Source organism: Lepisma saccharinum, chromosome 27 (genome assembly GCF_977018435.1).
Source record: "Lepisma saccharinum chromosome 27, izLepSacc3.1, whole genome shotgun sequence".
NCBI classification, from domain to species: Eukaryota; Metazoa; Arthropoda; class Insecta; order Zygentoma; family Lepismatidae; genus Lepisma; species Lepisma saccharinum.
Genome location: NC_139255.1, coordinates 29,027,991 through 29,042,827, shown reverse-complemented (window position 1 = coordinate 29,042,827; position 14,837 = coordinate 29,027,991). Strand labels below are relative to the sequence as shown.

The 14,837-nt window shown below is 42.4% G+C and overlaps 1 protein-coding gene across 1 annotated transcript in view; it reads left to right on the top strand.

Moving 5' to 3' along the window:
- The window catches only part of Vps8 (vacuolar protein sorting 8), a 401,212-nt gene that overhangs the window by 150,063 nt on the left and 236,312 nt on the right, over positions 1–14,837 (top strand). The window lies entirely within an intron of this gene.

The window sequence follows — 14,837 nt, the reverse complement described above, 5'->3', positions numbered from 1 at the left end:
CAAAGCCCCAGAGTACATGGCCCCACCTGACGGCAGTGGTCAGGTAGTGAAGAGCACAGGCACGGGTGGCTCAGGAACGTCAGCTGATTGTACCACAGCGCCGTGCGGACGTGTGGGCTGATTGGAAGTGCAGCGTCAGGGAGCGTGTCAGTGAAAGAGCCGGTGCGGTGGTGGTGTGCTTGACGTACGACAATTGAGTACGTTGTTTCGAAGCCCTTGTGACCAGTGTGTGTGTGTGTGCCACCTGTGCACTGCAGTACAGTATTCCATAATTGGCACTATCCTCACCGTACCATGGAACGCTACACATTTGTAGAACTGAGGGACATGAATTTTGTCTACGGCCTTGCAGATGGCAATGGCCGAGCAGCTGCAAGCCTTTATCGCGGACGGTATCCGGAGAGGCGACAACCCGACAGCAGGTTGTTTTCGAACGTGCACCGTACCCTTGGTGAATCGGGTGTGTTACGTGCAGGCCATCATGTCGGTCACCCAAGAGATGTGCGCACCGCGGCGGTCGAGGAGGACGTACTTGCTCACGTGGACGACACACCGTCCACTAGCACCCGTAGCATTGCACGTGCAGTGGGAGTGTCACAGTCGACAGTGTGGCGTGTCCTTCATGATGATCTGCTGTATCCCTATCATCCACAGCGAGTCCACGCGTTGCAGGCTGGGGATTACCCACGACGTGTGGAATTCTGTCAACGACTGTTGCAGTTTTGTACCGACGATCCCCGTTTTTTGCGCCATGTGCTTTTCACGGACGATCATGCCAGGGATTTTTGATAGGGTTCGCCAGAATTTCCTGCGACGCTGCAATGCCTGCATTGAATGTGGTGGTCGTCAATTTGAGCAACTTTTGTAACAACGTCAGTCCGGGGTACGACTACGTACTACGTACTATTCCTATCTGTAAGTGCACCTTTGCGTGGCAATAAACCTCCTGTGCCCGTAGTTCCTGTGTTTGTCCTGCTGGCGCACGACCTCTGTGTAACATCCCCTCGGTGCTGCTACGTGGAATCCCTCGTCCCGCATTTGTTGTCTGCTTGACAGGTACCATTCCCCGTCCGGTCCTCTTTCTCTTTTGTTGAACCGTGCTTTGTTCTTGCTGCGGTGTCTCCCCACTGTGTTTGGGGACTCCCCACGCGCTGCATGTGTTTGTTTCCCGCTGTGCAATTGTTACTTCCTGCTTCATAGCTTCTTTTGTCCCTACCGTTGTCGATCGCTACCCTTTCCCTTCACTTGTCTTGCGGGACACTCCTATTTCCTTTGTGGAACCTCATTCGCATGCGTTGCGCAGCTGCCGCCTAGTGTTTTTCGGATGGGCGACTTTGGTGTTCCTTTTGACTTCGTTTTTTCCGCCTTTCTATCTTCACTGGTACTGGCTGTACAGAGGTGTGAAGTTCATTATCACACGTTTTCGGCGTTGTCTAGCTCCTCACGGAGGCATCTCTCGCCAAAGTGGAAGGGGAACTTTCGTCTCTATTTCATGGGAGGTATCTGTGGTTTTCGTTTGTACTATACCTTTAGAATCACCCTGTATTAGGCTTGAGTCACTTGCTTGCATTTATAGTCAGCGAGCGCTCCGTGCGGAGCGACCTTCCCGCCTGCACACTGTTCCTCATTGTCAAAAACAGAGGAGTGGCTTGCGAGCTAATATTGAAGTCCTGATTCGAACTGGAAATCCGGGAACTTTTCTAACGGTGGAAGCGGCTCCGGCGCCTACCCAGCGTCGAATAACATGGGTACCTGGGGGAAACTCTGGGGGGTAAAGGCGGTCAGGGGCGTGATGCTGATCACATCACCCCCACTCACGACCGGATCAAGAAAGTGTGGGGCGTTACCCCCACACCCCCTATACGCCTTCATGGCGTGGTGCTATGCACAGGGGAACACTTTACCTTTACCTGATTCGAACGCCACTTTACTTCAAAGATAGTTCCGAAGGATCAGTTTCCCTCTGACAACCATATGTTAAGGCTATATAAACCTTCCCCATCAATAGTGGCGTTTTAGGAACTGGCAGTACGTGTCAAGTCCATATGGAGTAAATGAGATGTTGACAAGTTTGTTTAGGGATTTCGTATCGTGAGGCTACGGTTATCTTTGCTAGGTTGTGTTATTGTGTTGTGCTATTTCTTTTTTATGTATATATACAGAATGTGAAGACCTCTGGTGTGTAATGTCGTCGCAATACTTGTTGGATGTCTAAACACTGCTGGCTCGAAACTAGCCCGGTTGGCTTCCTCTCGAGCTATGTCAAGGCGTTCGAATCAGGACAAGAACTATAAAACAAATACTATGGAGGAAGGCGCTCACCTTTTCACAGTATGACTTCCTGTTTCTTCCTCCATGATTACATTGCCACATTGCACTGTTAAGAATCAAAAGACGAGAAGTTTTGCACTGCGGAAACGCGACCGACGAAGCCTCACTCACTCCGCCTCTTACAACGCTACACTACCGCTGCTTGCTCTACAGTCGAGAGCGCTCTTGCACAAATTCAGCGGGTTGACCAGCAATCAGTATTGAAATAGAGTCCTAGTCTGAGCATTGGTGTTTTTTGTGTGTTCGTCAACATCTGATCATTTCATGCTCATCATGTGATTAGCCAAAAGTAACAGAAAACTGACATAAGAGAAATACTGAAATCCCCGATTGCTAGGAGGTAACGTCATCGCCTTGTAATCAAAGGGTCGATACCTAGTGGAGGCGCATAGTGGTTAAGATTCTACTTTAAACTGTAGGTCCTGTCCAATTAGCCTATTTGTGCAAATAGTGGACTTACAACAAACTTGTACACCGAATGGTTCCCTTGACCCTCTGTACCCCTTGGAGAAAATGAGATATTTTGCATGGTTTATGAGGATTTTTTTGTTGATGAACGTTTTCAGTTGATTTTTGCTCGCGGGAATTTACTTTACCGTGTAGCAGAACAACCCGAAAGCTTCGCGCAAGTGAATAGCTATAGCACCCAAAATGATTTCCACAAGAGCAACTATAATTTTACATATTTAGGTTAGGATTGCTAGGTTTGGTACTGATAGTAATTTTCGATGTGATCTGTCGCTATTTTAGTGTGCATACAAACAGTTTTCATTAACAAAAAGCATCGAAAATACTCCGAAATTGCAGGTTTTAACTTACATGGACCATACTCCATTATGTGTGCTTTCCTAACGCTGGAACTACTTTTATATTACGTAAAACATTGAAATCTGTCGATTTTAAAAGAATCGACGTAATTCTCGATGGGGTACAGTTGGTGAACGGCCCCCACCTATACACGGTACTGGGTTTAGGCTGATATTTTCTTCGTTTTTAACTTAATAGTAGAGGTTCGTATTGTTTGCATAGACTGTATTTAACTGACAACCGTGCGAAACAAAGCAAGAAAACTTACTTGTGGAGTAAAATTCCTTATGCAGAAATCTGAAGTACCGAGGGACGTAATTTTCAAATACAAACATACTTTTCTTCAGGTCTTCCAGAATACCCACGACAGAGTAATACATTTCTACGTTGTATTTGGCACGTTGTAATGCTTCTTTGTTATTCATTAGCCTGAAAAGACGAATGTAGAATTTACCATAAGTGACAAAACTTCATACATTTTTACTTAGAAACATATTCAAGCATATTTCACTCAAGTTTGCTCGTATAACACATGCAACTTCTACAAATGGTAAAATTTATATGTAGCCGAAAAAATGTATTACTAAACATTTGAATAGTGGTGTCTAAACACTCTTCATGATAGCCTAGTCAATAAAGGTTTCATGTGGCGAATAATTGAGTAAAAGCTGAATTTTTACCAGTTGTTAGAATACCACTAGCAGTGCAAAATTCCAAAAGTCCGCTGCTAATCAACGAAGCTGAAAAGGGGCATTCTTTATTGACCGCCCGTGTCAACTTACAATATCTCAGTAAGCAGCTCTGGACTGATATCGTATCTATAGTACACAATACTAGCTGGACACAAGATAATTTAATGCGATCTAAATATCAAATGCATGTTGCAAGTACAATTTAAACACCACAAGAAATATTTCTATCGTCCAATCTCCTATCTTTTTATTTCATCCTTAAAGTTTTTATGAACCAGGAAATTATCATAATTCAGTATCCTTTTGGTATCTGGGCATGTATTTTCAAATGTGGGAAGTAGCTTTGTTGCTATGGGTGTTTGTCGATCTTTGCAGGCGAGCGAGCAACAAAATTGACACAATTCGTACTATACCATCCATCACTAAACTTAAATCTAAGGATTAAGCATCTCTTATTTGCGTTAAATGTAATTTTTTTGTTTTTCCGCGCGGTTAGAGCGAGAATAGAAGCTTTGTCTATGCACAGTCACGTGCACTTATGGGTTACAACAATGCCACTCACTTTCAATGGGGACGTAACAGCTCGGAAGTGTCCATGACTGCAAGAACATTATACATTATTCCTGGAAGAAATGAGAGCATGAACATGTAAAACAGGGCTCCCACTGATCAGGGAAACATGGAAACGTTCGAGAAATGAACTTAAAGGTGAAAAAGACAAGAAATATTAGAAACATGTTGAAAATCTAGGATAAATCTGAGAAAGTGAAAGTGTTTTGTTATTTGCCAGGACAAGAGATAAAAAAGAAATTGTTTACCGGCTTCATTTTTTTGCTGGAGTTATTTTGTACAAAGATGTTCTTAGTTCGGTACTCATTTTTGTTAATTTGTTTTCAGTACTTTTGAATAAACCTGATTCGTTTGAATGGCATACAGAGTTGAAAACCTAACACTTATTTATCAGTAAGCATTAGGGGACATTTACCCACTCTACCCCCTCGAGAATAACGTAGAATTCTTTTTTAATCGACAGTTTTCAATGTTTTACGTAATATACAGGGTGGCTCAATAAGTCACTTAACACCCTCAGCACAAGGCCACTGCGGCATGGAATTTGAAATTGGCGATGACCAATCATTGCGTGGCCAAGGGGGAACCACATTCACGCCACCCACACGGTCGGCGGCCATCTTGATGTCCGCCATCTTGAATTCAACTTCAGAATTTTAAATGGGAAGGGGGTCGTACGACATATCAAAATGGGCTAGAATTTCACGAGAAATGCAATGGTGAAGGGTTTTTTAGCCTTGTCACTGTGAAGGACTTTTAATTCAATGGAAGCGTCACACTGTAAATTGTTCGCGACAACCATTCATAATGCACAGCTCTTCATGGATGTATCCGATTAAAATAATGTGCAATGGCATGCGAACGTCTCTCCATAGACGTCACTTTGATCTCGATGCATTACCGAAGCGCTAAACAAATTTTAAGGCATTTTTCTAACACCTCGAAAGGGAGCAAATTGGTACAAGAATTCAGTCATAACTTTTTACTGGTTAAAGATACGTCGAAAAAACCTTCACCATTGCATTTCTCGTAAAATTCTAGGGCATTTTGATATGTCGCACGACCCCCTTCCCATTTAAAATTCTGAAGTTGAATTCAAGATGGCATACATCAAGATGGCCACCGACCGTGTGGGTGGCGTGAATGTGGTTCCCCCTTGGCCTGATAACGATTGGTCATCAGCATTTCCATGTTGCGCGCTGCAGTGGCCTTGTACTGGGGGTGTTAAGTGACTTATTGAGCCACCCTGTATAATTAGTTCCATCGCTCGGAAAACACAAATAACTGAGATATTCGATCACAAAATATGACCAGCGTAAGCAAAAACCTTTCATTTCGGAGTGCTTTCGCAGGTTTTTATTATTAAAACCCTTTGTATGGACACTCAAATAGCGAAAGAACACGTCGATAATAACTATTGGTACCAAACCTAACAATCCTAACCCAACTTCGTAAATTAAAGTTGCCGTTGTGGAATGTCGTTTTGGGTGCTAGATTCACTCGCGCGAAGCCTTCGAGCTGTTTTTCTTCACCGTAAAGTAACACGCTAAGGTAACAGACGTACTTTATTTCACAATAACACATTTCCGCGAGCTAAAATCAACTGAAAACTTTCATAAGAAACAAGATATTCATAAAGGATGCGAAACATTTCACTTTCTCTAGTGGGTACAGAGGGTCTAGGGTACCAAGCATCATAAAGTCTCCTGGAAAATGATTGAAAAAAAGAAAACAGCAATCGTCAGTGGGAATCCTGTGTAAGTACGAAATGTGTGTGAATACTTACATGCAGATTCGATCCGACCCGCAAAAGTATGTGACAATGGTTTCCTTACGAGAGCCTGTGACATAGCTACATTCACGATCCCCACTGAGGACACAGATTGTGAAATTCTTGTTGTACCAAGTCTCAGGGTCTTCCCCCAGGATTTCCATGAGTCTTTGGCGAGCTTTAATGTTCATCTTGCGATGGTAATGGAAGTTCGATATAGCCCGGTCAACAGGTTCCCGTATCAAATTGATGTAAGTAGGCTGTCGATAGCCGTGCCTAGGAAGGAAATAACTTTTAGATTACACTGCAAGGAACTGATACAATTTTGACACCTTTCTTTCTGCTTCATCTTCTAGCGCAGGATCATTTGTGACGTGACGCCGGCCCAGTATAAATTCAAGCGAAAGTGCATGCACGATCAGCACTCCAAACCGATCTCTGGTATACTTTAGCTACTGAGACGGTTCTGCTTTCGTCTGATTTTTCGCTTCCACAACATATACATTTACGGTATAATTCACATGAGACCAAATCCATAGAGATAAAACATCGGAAGCTAAAAACCAAACGAAACAAGATCTGTCTCGATACCTCAGTGGAAATTGTATGAGTGCAGATCTCCGTGGAGGTTAGCGCAGCGGGTCCCGTGTTCAAATTCCCGGTTAGAACATGGATGCTTGTCCTTGTCTTCAATGAGAGCAGAAAAATGAGTGAATATGATATATGTGAAAACTGAGAAAGAGAATAACGTGGAAAACTACTGGTTAGGGTGTTTTTTTTAAAAAAAAGTAGGGAAACGTAGTTATGGCAGAGACGCGGGTTGGAGTCCCCATCGAGCCTGCATTTGTACTTATATTTCAACGTGCGTGCCAAATTATAAAGTTTGCTTAGTGCTCTTTAGACGGTGAACTCGTTATTTGAATTTCGTATAATGCAGGTTGTCTACTGACAGTAAATAGTTGACGCCAGACATTTTAATTGGATTACTTCATGAACGTGAAGAAATCCAAATCTCTTGAAATTTAGAAATTCATGAAGACTTTGACGCATATTTCTCAATATTTTTTTTTTTTAAATGTACCTAGCAGGATATTGTTAAAAGATGGTTTATTTATGGTGAAAAGAAATGGTAATATGCCACAGCAAACCACGTAGTGATTGAAATATTTCTGATGTTGACGAAATACTCAGTCTTTTCGTGAACAACTCAATGAGAAACTTTTAACGTGCTAATTATGGAAGCTTTTTGTTTATAGATTGTAAATTTGCACGGATTTTATAGTTTACAGTTTGGTAGTATACGTGATATAATTATTGGTTATATATTTACCTTAACATAAATTGAGAGTATTTGAAAATAAAATCCCTAGGAAAATATTTGGACCTAAAAGGGATGAGGAGACAGGTGAGTGGAGAAGGTTGCATAATTTAGAACTACATAATTTGTATTCATGTCCAGATATTATTAGAATAATTAAATCAAGAAGACTTAGGTGGGCAGGCCATGTGGCACGAATTGGAGAGGAAAGAGGAGTTTACAGGATTCTTGTTGGGAAACCTGATGGTAAGAAACCTGTAGGAAGGTCAAGACGAAGATGGAGGGATAACGTTGAGATGGACCTAAAGGAAATTGGTAGGGATGGAAAAGAGTAGGCTATATACACTGGTGTGCAAAACCTAAGGACGAGATAGATAAAGTAACATAAAATATTTCGTAGTCGGTGCAAATGAATGAAAGCCCGGCAGCATGTTGCCAGAGGTTGGCTACACATGCACAGGGACTAAGAAGTTGCATGGCATGACGCCAGCGTGACCATTGCGCCGAATGGGTCAGCTCCAACAACACGAAGCAGTTGAATGAATGGGACGAGACGGTGTGTGTCAGTCAGAGGGCTGTTAAGGTGCATTGTGGTGGTGTTACTCACAACAACATGGCCCGGAGACAACATTTGGATGCGTTCACACGGGGAAGAATCATCGGGAAACTGGAAGAAGGACGAAGTGTGAGGAGTGTGGCCCAGGAGTTTGGGATTGCCCACAGCATTGTTTCACGTGCATGGAGAGCGTTCCGAACCACAGGCACTGCTGTGCAAAGAAGAGGTGGTGGTCGACCACGGTCAACTACAGCAGCGGACGACCGCTACATTGTGCAACAGGCACGCAGGGACCAACGTCAAACAGCGGGTGGAATTGCAAACACATTTAACAGGACCGCGATTCGTCCAATGTCACGATCCACAGTGACACGTCGACTGCATGGGTGTGGTCTCTTTGCCCGACGGCCATTACGTTGTGTTCCGTTGACACCCCCGCACCGGCGGCACCGTTTGCGGTGGTGCCAAGAACATCAGGACTGGACTGAGGACGAGTGGGGTGGCGTTCTCTTCTCAGACGAGAGCATATTCAGTTTGAGTAGTGATTCTGGACGTACACTCGTCTGGCGAGAGGTGGGAACATGCAATGAACCTAGGAACATTGTCGAGCATGATCGTTTTGGTGGTGCAGGTGTTCTTGTGTGGGGAGGCATAATGTTGCATGCGCGTACCGACCTCCAAATTTTTGAACGCGGTACAGTCATCGGTCAACGTTATTGTGACACTGTTCTCCTTCCCCACGTGCGTCTTTTCAGAGGTGCAGTCGGCCCCGAATTCATCTTTATGGATGATAATGCGCGACCGCATAGAACAGCGCAAGTGGCGGAGCTCTTGGAACGAGAGGATATTCAGCGTATGGACTGGCCTGCCCGTTCCCCCGACTTGAATCCCATCGAGCACGTGTGGGATGCAATGGGGAGACGTCTTGCAGCACGTCCATATGCACCAACAACCATCCAACAGTTGAGAACAGCGCTGGTGGAGGCATGGACTACTATACCACAAGAACTCATTACCAACCTTGTGAGCAGCATGGGAGCACGTTGCAGAGCATGCATCGCTGTCCGTGGTGATCACACACCCTTCTAAGGACCATTTCATTACTTCTGTAATGTCACGGGGCCATCATGAGTCGCAGTGCCTTCCGTGTAATTTCTGGTCTATGCGTAAAAATGTCATTTTTTGTTCTGATCATCACTTGTTTTTCTCTGTTCTTTCCTGTATCATACTGTAACATTACTTTGTATGTATGGTTCAAGTTTCACTGATCTATGCCGCTTGTAACTGACACAGCATGCGAAACTTACTTTCGTCCTTAGGTTTTGCACACCAGTGTAGTTCTTGCTCAGGATAGGGACAGATGGAAGGCCTGTGTTGCTGCAGCCATGAACCTTCGAGTTGAAGAAGGCTAGAGAGTTAGTTATATTTACCTTGTGAAGTTGATGTAATATATGTGCCGATCATAGGTTACGCCTGTAGGATTCGCCTTTGATAAGTAAGACAAATCCTTCACAAACTGCAATTGTTGTTTATCCGATAGTTGACGCTTGTTAAAAATTCCTGAATGGCGATGTGTGAAATTGTTGATCCTTCCTAATCTGAAAAGTATAACTTATTATTCATTTCAAATTAAATGGAATTAAATTCATCACTTTTATTTTGTATTTGGCATTGATTTTCGTAAAAAGAATTGCAAGTTTTTGCTTGTAACCACACTAATTTGTCCACAAATCATGAATTCTTCGTCAGTTCTGTCCTTTCATTTCAATAACTTTTCTTTCCTATGGAAACTCCAGTAAAAAAACACACTTCAATTTCAAGGATGAAGAACAAAGCTGAACACCTCTGTGCTCTTTCGCTACGAAATTTATAAGGGCACGCAAACAAAGTCGAGGTGTATTGATATTATTAAAGTACCATGAAAAACTGTATACTATTTCTCTTTTAGGATAAAAATACGTTTCACTGTAAAAAAGCACTTCCTCTACTTAGCTATGTCTTCACACCTAATTTGGTTTCTCGAACAGCTTTTTCCCAAATCATTTCGTCTTTATCTTCAAAACAGGGGAAGATTGTCGGAAAATAGTACCAGCTCAGATGGTTGCAGCACAAGGTGGACGAAATGTGCATATACCCCTGCCATCAACAGGGAGTAAATAACGTGACATGCCTTGGATGGATCTAAACAAATGATCTTGCATTCCCATCCAAACCATACCATGCGATGGGCTATGTTCGACTTCTTTTAATCAGTTCTTATTGAAAAATTGCTGCTTGGCACCGGATTATATCTACAGCTGTTTCTCAGGTAGAGAGCCATAGAAATTCATTTGCAATCTTTCCACGTGTGGTGTCTCATTGTCCGATGCTGAGCGTCCTATTCTGCGGCTCGCTTATGCGTCAACTTAACTGTGGATTGTATGGTTGTGTTCAACTGCAGCGCACGAGTCCAAACGTGTGCCTACTACTCGCAAGATCCACTAAAATCCATATTAATGGCAGGTGTTTCGGAATTTTCGCCCAACGTGTACATAAAGCCTAAGCGACCGACGTGACAGAAACTCGTTTTAGAGAAAATATAGTTATCAAGTGCAGGCTCGCCCACTGACGCAGAAGCGCTGCGAAATTTTTCGGCGGGAGAAGACACGAGACTTCCGGAGTCGAAAAAGTTCCCTTCGTGTTGTTCCGTTCTATTCCAGGACGAAAAATTCATGATTTTTGCTACAGAGAAGTATTTTTGAACAACTCCCTCGCTTCAAGATATCTGTTAACAGTTGATGCTCCCATGATTCAGCCATTTCAGTTCTAATCTCATGCATCTGCCGTCTTTCTTTTCTCATCTCATCTTCCTTTGCTAACATTCCCAAGTATGAAAATAAATTCATCATCAAAGCTACTATCAGTTTTTAATCATATGTTGCCCCGGGTTCGATACCCGTTGGAGGCACATAGTGGGTCGGATCTCACTTTAAACTGTAGGTCCAGTCCCGATTAGCCTTTCTGTGCATAAAGTGGATTTAAAACAACAATTAATTCATTCATATGTTGCCTCGCCTCGCCCCTCCTACAATGGACGCCTAGTATAATGAATTTAAGCATTGACTCGAGGGCCATTGTCGAAACTTTGCCGATTCTCGGAACGAATTTTATTTTTTCCAAAACGTCATCCCCATTTATTGAAGATTAGGCACACGCAGGAGACATACTACGTAGAAATTTTTCAGCGAAAAATGCAGGATTGACCAGGACTCGAACTCTGGTGTCTGGTATACGGTGCCATTGATATAATCATTGAGCTACCGAGCCGACCTGGTCTCGCCTGATTTTTCGCTTTCGCTGTTTTACCTGCGTGGACTCGTTTCTGCCAGTGCTACCGTAACGGGATGTGTTGCCTTTGAAACACAGTAGACTTTGACGTTGCCTGGTTCCTCCCAGCGTAGAGATGTTAATTATTGAAGATTAGGCACACGCAGGAGATGTACTACGTAGCAAATATTTTCTACGTCATCCCCATTTCTTGATAACATTCAAGTTGGAGTACTGTCTCTGAACCGCCCATCCCAATTTTTCCATCAGGCATTTTTACACAGTCTGAGCTACCTACATATAAAATTGGGGAAATTGAAGGGGGCATTGCACGAAGTTCGATCTTGAAGATAGTCATGAAATTAGCCATAAAAATACATGGTTATTGATACACTCATCTGAAACCTTATTTAGATGAAAGCTTACACTATTCTGAACAAAGGAAAACAAACTTGAAGTTTCTACCCCAAACCTGAGGGAAGATACTATCATTTATAACCTAATGCGTGTCATTCAAAGTGAAGCCACAAGTGGCGTACACGGAGAATTTAAAAAGCGCGTAATTTCTGAACCCCTTGACCAATGTAAAAGAAATGTCATTTCTGTAATTAGCATTAAAACTTCTATAAGTATACAGAATTTCATGAAAATCGGGGATGGTGGGTAACATGACCTAGATGAATTGACATGGAATCACCCAGTATTAATTCCTCACCGAATACCCCCACCAAACAAATCATTTTGTTGTTCGTAGCAGCGAGCTTCAGACCTAAGACATATCAAATGTAATTCTTACCTTTGAATTAACAGGAACAACGTAGTACTTCCACATTTTGTAACCCTATTGTATATAATAAGTTGTGGGTTTAGAGTACGATTTCTTGCCGTAGGGACCAAACCACGTGGTTGGCTCGTTGTCTTTTCTTTCTGTGCCTTACCAGCAGCTAAAAATGAATAAAATAATGCGCATTAAAAGACACAGACATTAATATTTTAGACAAAACATACAGAAAGGACAAAGTTACAAATATTTTAGCTGACGTATAGAATTAAGGATATACATATTACACTTGATTCTATCCCAAATGGAGTTCCTTGAAATAGACTAGGCTGTAAATGTAAACATTATACGCATTGACTTTTTTGAATTCAAAATGTATTTCGGAATTTTAAAGAAATCAGTGATCTACCGTCGCATGTAATTGTAATATCTTTTTTGTGTCAAAGCCATTTCTTGCGCGCATGTGCAATGTTAACTGTATTGTTTGTTGATCGAATTTAACCTAAAGCATGACACGCACCTTCTGCCTTTAGGGCTTTATGTTAGTCTGGTTACGAACCCTTCTATCGGACTTCTCAAAGGCTTCTTAGGGTTAGAATGAGCAAGCCCTTGCGTGGTTTGTGGTGCAGGATTTATTTTTAATTATCCTGTATTGGTTAATAATAAAAGATCATCCAGATCTCTTACTAGAAGATTTATTTAAACTTTCGATGATATACAAACACTTTTCAAAACAGACAATTCACCCGATACAATTTGTAGGCCTAAACCTATTAGTTGTACCTAGGTTTATAACCCTGGTCTTTTTGATGATGCAGGAGAACGACTTATTCAGAGTTGGGTTTGTGGAATATCTGCCAAATTTAGCACAAGTACACAAGCCAATCCGAAGATTGAAGCAAGATATTACCCAACGTCCCCTGAACCATCAGCCTTTCGGCGACCAGGAGATTGTCCCGTAGGCTTACAAAAGTCTAGCTCTTTTATATCATAATTTTGTTTACAATTTACCATGGTTACAACATAGTTGTTTTATATTTCCATAGTTTCATCATTTTTTTCTGATTTAAGTTAAACAGTTCATTACCTGTTGTAACATTAACAATGACATTTTTATGGAAATAAATCTAACAATCTTTAGAGAAAAGATTCAACACTAATTCTTAACAACATAGATTTTTATAACATAGACTGAATAGTTTAGTGCTTAAAAGGCATGTGTCGACAGGGGCGACACAAGCACTGTGTGAAATTAATTTATTACAGGAGTCCCACTGATCCGGGAAATCAAACTATGAGTGAGGAAGTCGTGGAAAAATCCGGGAGTTTTGAAAATTTATTCAAAGCCCTAAAATAAATTATTTCCTTTACTATAAGACAGTGAAAACAATTAAAACTTTGCTATTCGCAAGTTAAAAACTCTCAGGACTGTGCAAATTTATTTTAAAGTACCCGGAAAACCTTGAGAAGTGAGGGAATTAGAATTGCAAAATGTTCTTACACTTTACTTACTATGTTACGTACATTTGTCTCGTGTACAGTAACAATGTCATTTACACAGTCCACACCGGCTGCGGCTGACACTTTGGTGGTGTATATTTAATTTAGCTTTGATTTTAGGACTTCTTCTCGGTCTTGTCAAAGCTTTTTCTTCACGTGAAGCACGTTGTCGGGAGTACGCATAGTTGAAAACCGTTCAGAACGTGGATAGTCCTGTGACACCCTGCTTTGAAAAGTCTTCATCACGCCATTCAAACACACAGGTTCGTGATCTCCGTACGCCTGATGAAAAAGCTTGACGGTTTTGGCGGTAGTCTTTTGTGGGGGGCAATATGTAATGACCTTAACATGTAAATAGATTATTATTGATAATTAAAAAAATACAATAACCCGGCATAGCACATACAGGGTCCGTTCTGAAAGTATCCGAACTTATTTATTTGGAAACAATTTATTGATGACAATTACAACTGCTGTCAATATTCTTCAATGTTTGCACCTTCAGCCTCAATACAGCGAGTATAGCGACTTTTCCACTGTTCACAGAAGTCCTGGAAGTCGTTGACTGACACCCTCTTTAATGCTGCGGTCGTGGCAGCTTGAACCTCTTCAATTGGCGCAAAACGCTTCCCTTTGAGCACCCTTTTGATCTTGGGAAACAAAAAGAAGTCGGCCGGTGCCAAGTCCGAGCTGTAAGGGGGATGAGGCAACTTTGCCATGCGTACGTTGGCCAAAATCTCACCTACGAACAGCGCTGTGTGAGCCGGCGCGTTGGCGTGGTGAAGCACCCACCTGTCGGCGATGTCAGACCAGACGCGCTGGACCCTCTGTCGGAGACGCTGAAGCACTGTTTTGTAGTAAGATGCATTGAGGGTGGTCCCAGCAGGTACAAAGTCTTTGTGCACGACCCCCTTCGCGTCGAAAATGACAAGGAGCATTATCTTCACCTTTGATTTTGACGAGGGTACGCGGGGGTGTGCCATTCTGAACTTTGTATCTTGCTTTCGGGGTCATACTCGAATAGACAGGTTTCATCCATTCATGGTTAAAGTCTCCGTAAAGTTTTTTCAATTTAACACAAAATTTCACAGCGTAGCGCTGTTCCAAAGTACGCTCCATTTTCACCAAATCCACCAAATTTTCGACGCGACGTTTTTTCCGTGTACACAACACGAGCGATTGCGCCTCAACCACTGCTCGCAGGC